We start from the raw sequence: 12,389 nt of genomic DNA, 5'->3' as shown, positions 1-12,389 counted from the left end.
GATCACCTGAGGTCAGGAATTCAAGACCAGCCTGGTTAACATGGTGAAAACTCGTCTCTACTAAAAATACCAAAAATTAACCAGGCATGGTGGCACGTGTCTGTAATCCCAGCTACTTGGGAGGCTGAGGTAGGAGAATTGCTTAAATCCGGGAGGCAGAGGTTGCAGTGAGCCAAGATTGTGCCATTGCACTCCAGGCTGGGCAACAGAGCGAGTCTCAAAAAATAATAATAATAATTTTAAAATAAAAAAATAAATCAGCCCAGGCACAGTGGTTCATACCTGTAATCCCAGCAGTTTGGAAGGCCGAGGCAGAAGTATCACTTGAGCTCAGGAGATCGAGACCAGCCTCTCCTGTAGAGACAGGGAGATACTATCTCTACAAAAAATACAAAATTAGCTGAGCATAGTGGTGTAGCCCTAGCTACTTGGGAGGCTGAAGTGGGAGGATCACTTGAGTCTGGGAGGTCGAGGCTGCAGTGAACCATGAACGCACCACTGCGCTCCAGCTTGGACAACAGGGTGAACTCTGTCTCAACAAAATTTTTTTTAATAAAAATAAAAATTAGCTGGGTGGGGTGGTGCACATCTGTGGTACCAGCTACTTGGGAGGCTGAGGTGGGAGGAACACTTGAGCCCAGGAGTTAGAGGCTGCAGTGAGCCATAATCATGCCACTGTACTCCAACTTGGGCGACAGAGCAAACCCTGTCTCAAAAAAAATAAATAAATAGAAAGTGAGGCTGGGCTCGGTGGTTTATGCCTGTAATCCCAGCACTATTACATGCCTGTAATCTCCAGCACTCAGAGGCCGAGGCAGGTGGATCACCTGAGGTCACGAGTTTGAGACCAGCCTGGCCAACATCGTGAAATCCCTTCTCTACTAAAATAATAGCTATTATTAATAAATAGTAATAATACAAAAATTAGCCTGGCGTGGTGGCACGCACCTGTAATCCCAGATACTCGGGAGGCTGAGGCGGGAGAATCACTTGAACCCAGTAGGTGGGGGTTGTAGTGAGCCAAGATCACGCCACCTCACTCCAGCCTGGGCAACAGAGTGACACTCCATCTCAAAAAAAAGAAAGAAAAGAAAAGATAAAAAGAAAAGAACAAAATAAAAGAAAAAAGAGGCCGGGCACGGTGGCTCAAGCCTGTAATCCCAGCACTTTGGGAGGCCGAGACGGGCGGATCACGAGGTCAGGAGATCTAGACCATCCTGGCTAACACGGTGAAACCCCGTCTCTACTAAAAAATAAAAAAAAAAAAAACTAGCCAGGCGAGGTGGCGGGCGCCTGTAGTCCCAGCTACTCGGGAGGCTGAGGCAGGAGAATGGCTTGAACCCGGGAGGCGGAGCTTGCAGTGAGCAGAGATTCGGCCACTGCACTCCAGCCCGGTCAACAGAGCAAGACTCCGTCTCAAAAAAAAAAAAAAAGAAAAAAGAAAAGAGAGATACTTAAAAAAAATTTTTTTTAGGCCGGGTGCGGTGGCTCAAGCCTGTAATCCCAGCACTTTGGGAGGCCGAGATGGGCGGATCACGAGGTCAGGAGATCGAGACCATCCTGGCTAACACGGTGAAACCCCGTCTCTACTAAAAAATAAAAAAAAAAAGGCCGGGCGCGGTGGCTCAAGCCTGTAATCCCAGCACTTTGGGAGGCCGAGACGGGCGGATCACGAGGTCAGGAGATCGAGACCATCTTGGCTAACACGGTGAAACCCTGTCTCTGCTAAAAAATACAAAAAACTAGCCGGGCGCGGTGGCGGGCGCCTGTAGTCCCAACTACTCGGGAGGCTGAGGCAGGAGAATGGTGTGAACCCGGGAGGCGGAGCTTGCAGTGAGCTGAGATCCGGCCACTGCACTCCAGCCTGGGCGGCAGAGCCAGACTCTGTCTCAAAAAAAAAAAACAAAATAAAATAAACAAACAAACAAACAAACAAATAAATAAATAAATAAAACTAGCCGGGCGAGGTGGCGGGCGCCTGTAGTCCCAGCTACTCGGGAGGCTGAGGCAGGAGAATGGCGTAACCCGGGAGGCGGAGCTTACAGTGAGCCGAGATCCGCCCACTGCACTCCAGCCTGGGCGACAGAGTGAGACTCCGTCTCAAAAAAAAAAAAAAATTTAAAAAAAAGGAAGATTTTTGTTCTTCCCATCGGAAGGTTTTCCAGAGAAGAGAACCATCTTCAGTGTTACAGCTCTTTTAGAATTTGTCTAAGAGACAAATTTCAGTGAACACTGGAAAACGTGATAGGCAAATTTATTTATTTATTTATTTTTGAGACGGAGTCGCCCTCTGCCGCCCAGGCTAGAGGTGCAGTGGCCGGATGTCCGCTCACTGCAAGCTCCGCCTCCCGGGTTAACGCCATTCTCCTGCCTCAGCCTCCCGAGTAGCTGGGACTACAGGAGCCCGCCACCACGCCCGGCTAATTTTTGGTATTTTTTTAAGTAGAGACAGGGTTTCACCTTGTTAGCCAGGATGGTCTGGATCTCCTGACCTCGTGATCCGCCCGTCTCGGCCTCCCAAAGTGCTGGGATTACAGGCGTGAGCCACCGCGCCCGACCCTGAGAGGCAAATTCTAAAAGAGGTGTAACGCTGAAAATTTTAACTATACCAATACCCATAATCAACTGATGGACGTCTGGGAGCTGAGCTTTCCAACATTTTGCTTCCTCTGTCCAGTTCTCTGCTGTTGTTTCTCTTTTGAACAGCAGATGGCAGGATAATCCCACAACAGGTGGTTATGATTTAATTTAATTGCAATGAGAAGAAAATTGCTTCTTTTCCCACATGTATTTCTTTCCTGAGATAAACAGCACATAGGGTATCTGCCTCTTTATTGGAAGTAAGATATGTAAGAAGGTAGCTTTTCAGCCAGGAACATCAAGGTAACTAACATAAATTCTGAGCCTTAGATTATTACACTGTGCAAAACCAAGTTTCTGAGAAAGGAGCAAACGGAGGTTGAAAGCCAACTGTTAGAATTCCACATATTCTAGGTTTCCTCAGTTAATAATCATAAAAAGTTTACAGCAGAAAGTCACAGAGGCCCTTCTGTTGCAATTGTTAGGGTTTAGAGTCAGTGGGAACACCCTTCTCACCCAGGGGATTTTAAAAGCCAATCCCACCCCCTCCCCACAATCCTCTCCTCTAACACTCATTTCCCATCCCCTCACAAAATTGCCAGGGTAATTGACTCTTAGATGAGATGAGTTTGACTTTCTACCCTGATTTTGTAACAGAAGTTCTTTTGGTGAGGTTCTTTGTTTGAAAATGCACAATAAAAATGGCTTTAGAATGACTTCAGAGAACTCTTTCTTTTTCTGGTGCCAATAACAGATTCCAAAGCAGCTATTATTCTATTATTTGAGGTGGGCGATAGGATCCCTTGAGACTGTTTAAGTATCGGTTTTCAAAGTGCCTAGGAACCTGAAATGTCCTGTATGGTATATTTGCAGGTGCACAATTGGCCAAGTGCTCCAGGGGTTATAAAGGTTGCCTTCCTGTAGTTGGAATAGACATATTTAGCCTCTTACTGAAATTGAAGGCTGCAATGTCGATAACAAATCTGATTCTAACTCTCCTGTGTCACTTCAGCCCAAAGGTGCCTTTGTCTCCCAGAAGAAAGAGGTTAGAGGTAAGTGAATGGCCCTTAACCAGAGCCATATAGAAAACATTGCTAAGGAAGACTTCTGTCCTGAGAGTGGAGGTTTAGGGCTGTTGTGTGTGAAGCAAATTTGCTTTGTTCACGCCAATCTGACTGAATGCAAGTATTGCTGAGGTGACCGGAGCTGAGGAGCAGCAAACTGCTTTAAAAGCAGCTTTCAGTGGGAAACTTTAAGCATACAATGACTTTCTTTTTGTTAAACATAATTCTCCAACCTTGCTTTTTATTGCACTAACCAAAATAAATCTGGATAAACTTAAAAGGCTGCCTAGATGTCAATAAGAAAATGGATATTGTCTCTCCCAAAAGTGTTTGAATGGTAGTACATAATCCTAGCTACATCCAGATAAGAATACACCTCCGCCTGTAGAAAGCTTTCCTGGAATGGAATATCACCGAGTATTCACTTTGGGGCTTGATGGTTCCAGCCCATCTTACTAAAACTTCTAAAGAAATAGTTTGCCTGGTCTTTCACTCCTCCATTTGTAGTTAATACTTATGTCTACTTAGTGGTGTTCTGAACTCCTTTTATTTCTCAAGGTCTCTGGCATTTGATGATACCTGTGTAGCAGGAGCTTTCATCATACCAAACACAGGGTGGTGTTTAGTGGAGAAGGGGCCAGGAGAGAGGAAAAAAGCCTAGGCTTTTCCCTAAGTTACTTAACTTGGAAAACCAGTGGGCTCCTTTTAAGATTAAATGTGTCTTTAAAATACCAGGATCTTCAGTTATGAAGATATGGACGAAACTGCCTCCCCTAGACAAACCTGAGGTGGGGGATGTAGGTGTCACATTCAAATCAAAAAGGTGCCTCTCAACAGGAAAGATTTAATCAGCTCTCCTTCCCAGGATCGGCTGCCAGGTTTGAACGTTTACTTGTCTGTGTTCCAGGCAGGAGAACTGCTAATTATGGGAGCAATTCCCATGGCTACAGAGAAGAACTGTCTGAGCTGGGGAGTCAAAGCTCTGATCAAGAGGGGACTGAGAGGAAAAAAGCCCCCAACATTCTCAGAGAAAATTCTGGAGTTGACAAGATACATGCCTTCTCTGCAGGAATGCCCCCGATATCTGGCATTTGAAGATCTAGAAACATCCTTCCCTTCACCTTCCTAACTTATGTGTTAAGAATCCCTTTGTTTGACAAACAGAATTTTCAAAGCAGTTTCTTTCATTCAAACACTACCTGATAAGTTTGTTTTGGAAAAAACACAGAATGAGGACTTTACTAAGAGTGATTCTCACAAATGACGGTACCTGAAAAGAGGCAAACTTTTTTCAGGGCAGCCAAAATGGCACAAGATTTGGAACCTGCTGCCTCATCCTTGGCAAAGAGACCACTGGATCCTTTCCGCTCTGTGTAAAATAAGCTGTGTCAAAGTTTACTTCTCTTGTGGCACAAAATCTAGAGTCACAGTGAGCTTCTTCATCATTAGCTTCAATTTATATTCTGCCTCTCTTCTTTGTCCATTATTCAGGGCACCTGCTCTGTCCCTCCCCCACTACTCCAGCTGTCTGTCTGTCTCATTTGTGTCAATTAGGAATTCAATACTGCTTGATTTAATTGAATGACTTCCCCTGTACAGAATCCCAACTACAGACAGGGCATCAACCATCACTCCCATTCCCCAGAATAAAAAACTCTAAAAAGCCAAAGGCATGCAAGGATGCCTAAGAAAAGAGCAAGAGGTCCTTGCTAGCTTTGCCAATGAGCCTGAGAAAGATGGCAAGACTGCATTTCCTGACACCCAGTTATGTATTTGGTGGCCTACCAAGAGTCAGCACTGCATCCAAGATCATTCGAGTCTACCCTATTTAGTAAAGGTTTTCAAAGAGGATCTTAAGGCTTAGAAACCAAGAACCAACTGGAATAAATAAACTTTGTATACCACTTCCTAGTATACAACATGCTTTCCCATCCTCAGAAGAATGACTTTGTCTTTCTGTTAATTCAGTAATTGAAAACATCGGTCCTATTCTTTAGTCAACTGCCTCTATTCACCTACTATGTGCCAGGCAGTGTTATTGGAGCTGCAAACATTGTCCTAAGAACAGAAAATAAAATAAAGTTCTTATTCTCATGCAACTTACATTCTAATGGGAAGGATCAAAATAATAGATAAGTAAACCTATAGTGTATTAAATGATAAGGAGGGTATTGAGAATCATAAAGCAGCGTTAAGGGAGATAGAAATTATGGTTTGGGCAGACCCAAACCACAATTTTTTAGTTTACAAAAGGTAGAGAGAAAAAACTCACTGATGAGGTGATTTGAGCTGAGACATAAAAGAAGAGGGAGAACAAGCCATACAAACATGAGGGGGAGGAGCTGCCAAGCAGAAGGCAGAGCAAATGCACAGGTCCTGACACAGGAGTTTCCTTGTTGAAGGAGACCAGTGTAGCTAAATAGAAGAAGCCAAGAGAAAGATGTAAGAGAGGTCAGGAAAGTGGGAGTGGAGGGGGCAGACTTGTAAGGCCTTGTAAATCATTGTAGGGTCGTTGTTTATTTTGTTTTGTTTTGTTTTAGACAGACTCTCGCTCTTTTGCCCAGGCTGGCTAGAGTGCAGTGGCACAGTCTCGGCTCATTACAACTTCCGCCTCCCAGGTTCAAGCAATTCTCCTGCCTCAGCCTCCCGAGTAGCTGGGATTACAGGTGTGCACCACCACACCCAGCTAACTTTCATATTTTTAGTATAGACAGGGTTTCACCATGTTGGCCAGGCTGGCCTTGAACTCCTGGGCTCAAGTGATCTGCCCGCCTTGGCCTCCCAAAGTGCTGGGATTACAGGTGTGAGCCATTGTGCTCGACCTCTGTTTTTTATTCTGAGTGAGATGAGAAGTCACTGGAGGGTTTTTAGTAGGGGAGATACTTATGTTTTATGATATGACATAAAATTATTTAATTTTTTACAACGGGGTCACCCAGGCTGGAGTGTAATGACGCAGTCATAGCTCACTGCAGCCTTGAACTCCTAGGCTCAAGTGATCCTCCTGCCTCAGCCTCCTAAGTAGCTAGGACTACAGGTGTGAACCACTATGCCCAGCTAATTTTTAATTTTTTTTGAAGATATTGGGTTTCACTATGTTGCCCAGGCTGGTCTCAAACTCCTGGCCTCAAGTGATCCTCCTGCCTTGGCCTCCCAAAACACTGGGGTTACAGGTACAGGCCACCACACTCAGCCTCTAAAAAAATTTATGGGTACATAAGTTGTAAATAAGATTTATGTTTTTAAAGGATTATTATGGCTGCTGTGTAGAAAATAGAAGGTGGGGGCGCAAGAGCTGAAGCAGGGAGACCAGTTAGGAGGCAATTGCAGGAATCAAAGCAAGAAATAATGGTGGCTTGGGTCAGGGTGGTGGTAGCAGTGCAGGTGGTGACAAGTGGTCATATTTTGGAGGTAGAGGTGGCAGGATTTGCTGATGGATATGATGAGGAATATAAGAGAAATAGAGAAGAGTCAAGAATATTGTGAAGCTTTTGTCCCAAGCAACTATTAGATAATAGTGGAAAGAACAGAGTCCTTGAATCAGAAGCTGTGACAGACTAAATCTCAATTCTACGGTTTCTGGGTTGTGTAATCTTGGGCAAGTCACTGAACCTCTCTGAGCATCAGTTTCTTCATCAGTAAGAAACCTTTTGAAATATTGTGGCTCTAGGATCTTCTCAATTCTCTCCTTATTAACTTATTCTCTAATGGCTTCCCACTGTATTTAGAATAAAATACAAACTCCTCTGAGGTCCAAGAAAGCCCTGTATGGAGTGGCCTCACCTACCTCTCCAACCTGTCAGTCACATTGAGCTTCTTTTTGTGTTTGGCTGGTAACAAATAGAACCTGGTAACCCAACCCAACCCCTCCCCTCCCCTCTCCTCCCCTTTTTTTTTTTTTTTTTGACAGGGTCTTGCTCCATCACTAAGGCTGAAGTGCAGAAGTGAGATCAGAGATCATGTCACAGCTCACTGTAGCCTTGACTTACCAGGTTCAAGCAATCCTCCCACCTCAGCCTCCTGAATTGCTGGGACTATAGGCACATGCCACCACACTCAACTAATTTTAAAAAAAATTGTAGGCTGGGCACAGTGGTTCACGCCTATAACCCCAGCACTTTGGGAGGACGAGGAAAGCCAGGAGTTTGAGACCAACCTGGCCAACATGGTGAAACCCCACCTCTACTTAAAATACAAAAAATTAGCTGGGCATGGCGGCTGGCGCCAATAGTTTCAGCTACTCTGGGGGATAAGGCGGGAGAATCGCTTGAACCCAAGAGATGGACACTGTACTGAGCCGAGATCATGCCACAGAAGTCCAGCCTGAGAGACAGAGCGAGACACTTCTCAAAAAAAAAAAAATATATATATATACACACACACACACACACATACACACACACATATATATATACACACACACATATATATATTGTAGAGACTGGGGGGGTCTCCTTATGTTGCCCAGTTGAATTCCTGGGCTCAAGCAATCCTCCCACCTTGGCCCTGCAAAGTGCTGGGATTACAGGCATGAGCCACTGCACCCAGCCGGAATTTGGTAACTTCCCATCATTTTTTTTTTTTTTTTTTTTTCTAGAGGGAATTTCACTCTTGTTGCCCAGGCTGGAGTATAATGGTGGGATCTTGGCTCACTGCAACCTCCGCCTCCCAGGTTCAGGCGATTCTCCTGCCTCAGCCTCCCCAATAGGTGGGATTACCGGTGTGTTCCACCACGCCCAGCTAATTTTTGCATTTTTAGTAGAGACAGGGTTTCACCATGTTGGTCAGCCTGGTCTCGTACTCCTAACCTCAGGTGATCCACCCTCCACAGCCTCTCAAAGTGCTGGCATTACAGGCGTGAGGCACCATGCCCAGCCATAACTTTCCATCTTAAGAACTATCACTGGCTAGGCACTGTGGCTCACGCCTGAAATCCCAGCATTTTGGGAGGCCGAGGCAGGCGGATCAACAGAGGTCAGGAGTTTGAGACCAGCCTGGCCAACATGGTGAAACTCCATCTCTACTAAAAATACAAAAATTAGCCGGGCGTGGTGTTGCACGCCTGTAATCCCATCTACTTGGGAGACTGAGGCAGGAGAATCACTTGAACCCAGGAGGCAGAGGTTGCAGTGAGCCGAGATCCTGCCATTGCACTCCAGCTTGGGTGATAAGAGCGAATCTCCGTCTAAAAAAAAAAAGCACCAAATTTAAGAAAGAAAAAAGCACCAGTTCTTTATCTATATCTCCTTTTGCCTCTGGTTCAGGCATTGACAAATGGAACATTGTACTGCTTCTCAACATCTACTCTGCCCAAGGTGGAAAGCATTCCTTGTACCAGAGCCCAGTGGTAAAAAGGGTTAATATTTCTGGTGTGAGTTAGACTTCCAGCCTTTAAGACATATGCCTTAGAAACTGGTGCCACCTGTCTGTCATTTTGGTTTTAACTTTACAACTAGCTTTTCCAATACACTGTTGATATTTCTTTTTTATATAAGGCAGATGTGGTTTCACAGGGCATCTAGAGGTGGCTTAAAATTCTGTAAGTAAATACTGTGGTGTAGTTGTTTTCCTAATTTGGCAACTGAAAAGGCAACTATGATAGAAGAGACATGGGATTTGAAGTAAAAAAAACCTGAGTTTTAACACTTGGCTCAACCACCTTTTTCAGCTGTGTGATCTGAGGCAAGAAAATCTCTCTGAGATATAGTATCCTCGTGTATAAACTGAGCATAATACCGGTCGTGCATATTTCTTTTTTTCTTTTTTTTTTTTTTTTGAGACACAGTCTTGCTCTGTTGCCCAGGCTGGAGTGCAGTGGCGTGATCTGGGCTTACTGCAAGCTCTGCCTCCCGGGTTCACGCCATCCTCCTGCCTCAGCCTCCTGAGTAGCTGGGACTACAGGCACCCGCCACCACGTCCGGCTAATTTTTTAATGTATTTTTAGTAGAGATGGGGTTTCGCCATGTTAGCCAGGATGGTCTCGATCTCCTGACCTCGTGATCTACCTGCTTCGGCCTCCCAAAGTGCTGGGATTACAGGTGTGAGCTACCGCGCCCAGCCTAGTCGTGCATATTTCACGTTGTCATTCTAACAACCGCATTAGAGAAACTTTTTCATTTTTAAAAAACAAATAGCTGGACATGGTGGCCCAAGCCTGTAATCCCAGCACTTTGAGAAGCCAAGGTGGGAGGATCGCTTAAGCTGGTGAGGCTGCAACAAGCTGTGATCACGCCACTGCACTCCAGCCTGGGCAACAGAGTGAGATCCTACTTCAAAAAAAAAATTCAATGTCTAATTTTTCTTGTGACTGTTTTTTTAGTTGAAGTAATTAACAGAAATGAGAATCTTTCATCTGAAAGTCACAATGAATTTTATTTGTTAGGAAATAACAAATAAAGTTAGGAATTCCAAATAAAGTTAGGAATTTTGTTTTCCCAGATATGTGCATAGCTTGTTTGCTTCCTCACCTTCTTCAAGTCTTTACTGTAGTGTCACCTTCTCAGTGAGATCTTCCCTGCCCATTCAGTTTAAAATTTAAACCTTCCCCCAACACTCATTTCCCATTCTCTGCTTATTTTTTCTCCACAGCACTTATCATTTAACATATATCATTATTTTGTTTCTATATCTCTCTCATCACCCCTTCGCCACCTCTCCCATAATGTAACCTCCATGAATTTTGTTCATTGTTTTATCCCTAGCATATAGGACAATACTTGAGACATAATAGGCATTCAATATTTGCTGAAGGAATATAAAGAACACTCATGAGTTTTCTCTTTGAATCTAATAGTGTGAGAATATGGAAAATCCACAATATGGCATTTCAGCAAAACAGTGATGGGACTTTGCAACCCAAATGTTTCTTCTAACAATACCCATAGCAGACCAGCATGTCCACATCTAAATTGCTCAGCTCTAAGAATAATGGAAACTTTTAAAGTCACTGTTTATTTTACTTAGAATTGTAAACTACAGGAAGAAGCAGAGTGGTGTCCAGGGGGTCATCTTGTAAGAGAATGCGCTCCCAAATCTCGGGCTCTGGGCAGTCTGCCTGTCAAGTAAGATTGGGGGTCATTAAGATAATCCTCTCTTCTCACTTTCAGAGGATTCCCTCTATAACACAAGTACCCCAGGAGGGGAATCACAGCTTAATCCTTCTTCATTTAACACTTGAGCTGGATTTAGGATATGAGGTGAGGAGTGGGCAAGAAGATTCATTTTACTAATTTTGTAATGCCTGGGGCAGAATTTGACCAGCTTTTTCCCCATACCAAAGTCTCCTTCACCCTAAATATCACTCCACAAACAAATGCTATAGACTGCAATTGATTGAGAATAGGAAACTGTTTTTAATCAGCTACAATTCTATCGACCTCTTCTACTCTGCAATTGTAATTACCAAGAGATCACAGACGTAGAGGAGATTCTGTTTTCGTTTCCAACAGACCAAACCGGTGCCACAGAGAGTGAACCAGATTATCTGCTTTCCAATGTGTGCCCTAAAGTGTGGACTTACTTATAGAGTGCCCACCTATGAGGTCACCATGTAGTATAAATAAATATATACTGTATATGTAGTTTACACCCAAATGTTTGTACTCAAGTTGAGTGTCTTCTATGGCAAGTGCTATGAGCAGTGATTCCCCAACTCCTATCAGGGGATTAGTTAGGTACCTGAGTGCATGCAAAAAATACAGATTCCTTAGCCCATCTTAGTTCTAACAAAACAAAATCTCCGGGAGGATACAACCTGATCATTTATTTTTTAAATAAGCATCCAGTGATTATCATGAATGGCCAGTGAGGAATCACTGCGAGGGATACCCAAAAAATACCTGACTCTAGGGACTTTATATAGTTTATTTGGAAAGTTAGACCTGAGATATGAAATAACTGAACATGATTTTCACTAGAGTGGTCAACAATTTGGTACATTACATAATGCTACTGATGTGTAGACAGGAAGGGAGAAATTAGTGGTGGGGAAGACTGAGTTGAGGAAATAAGACTCTGGTGGGCCTCAATGTTCAGATAGGATTTGAATAAAGGAGAGAGAAGCATGTGGAGGGAAATCAGTAGGGAAATGAACAAAGGTTCGGAGGCAGGAACATAGGGGCATGTTCTCAGGACACTGAGTTTTGCCAAATTAGAATATATACTTTGATGAAGAGTTAGAAATAGTGATTGATAAGTAGGGTTAGGACAGAATATACAAGGTCTTGGAAGTCAGGCAAAAAAGCTTAACGTGACTGAGATGGGAACAAAGGAAAATCAAATCACCAACCTAGTAAAATACATTCTGAGTGGTAGAAAGGGCATGGGTTTTGGTACACACTTAAGAGTTAAGTGGGCCGGCCAGGCGCAGTGGCTCACACCTATAATCCCAGCACTTTGGGAGGCCGAGTTGGGTGGATCACTCGAGGTCAGGAGTTCAAGACCAGCCTGGTCAACATGGCGAAACCCCATCTCTACTAAAAGTATAAAAATTAGCCAGGTGTGGTGGTGCATGCCTGTAATCCCAGCTACTCAAGAGGCTGAGGCAGGAGAATCGCTTGAACCCGGGAGGTGCAGGTTGCAGTGAACCGAGATCGTGCCACTGCACACCAGCCTGGGTGACAGAATGAGACTCCATCGCAACAAAAAGAAAGAAAGAAAAAGAAAGAAAGGAAAGAAAGGAAGGAAAGAAAAGAAAGGGAAAGAAAGAAAGAGTTAAGCAGGCCAAGCACGGTGGCTCACACCTGT

At 44.1% G+C, this 12,389-nt stretch overlaps 1 pseudogene; it reads left to right on the top strand.

The window, feature by feature from the left end:
- The first annotated feature begins 2,181 nt into the window (after positions 1-2,181).
- LOC123571068 (U7 small nuclear RNA) lies at positions 2,182-2,220 on the top strand (annotated as a pseudogene).
- Positions 2,221-12,389: the final 10,169 nt, after the last annotated feature.

This window comes from Macaca fascicularis, chromosome 1 (assembly GCF_037993035.2).
Source record: "Macaca fascicularis isolate 582-1 chromosome 1, T2T-MFA8v1.1".
In the NCBI taxonomy this organism is placed as follows: domain Eukaryota; kingdom Metazoa; phylum Chordata; class Mammalia; order Primates; family Cercopithecidae; genus Macaca; species Macaca fascicularis.
Note: the sequence above shows the minus strand (reverse complement) of the source record. Positions and strands in the feature narration are given on the sequence as shown.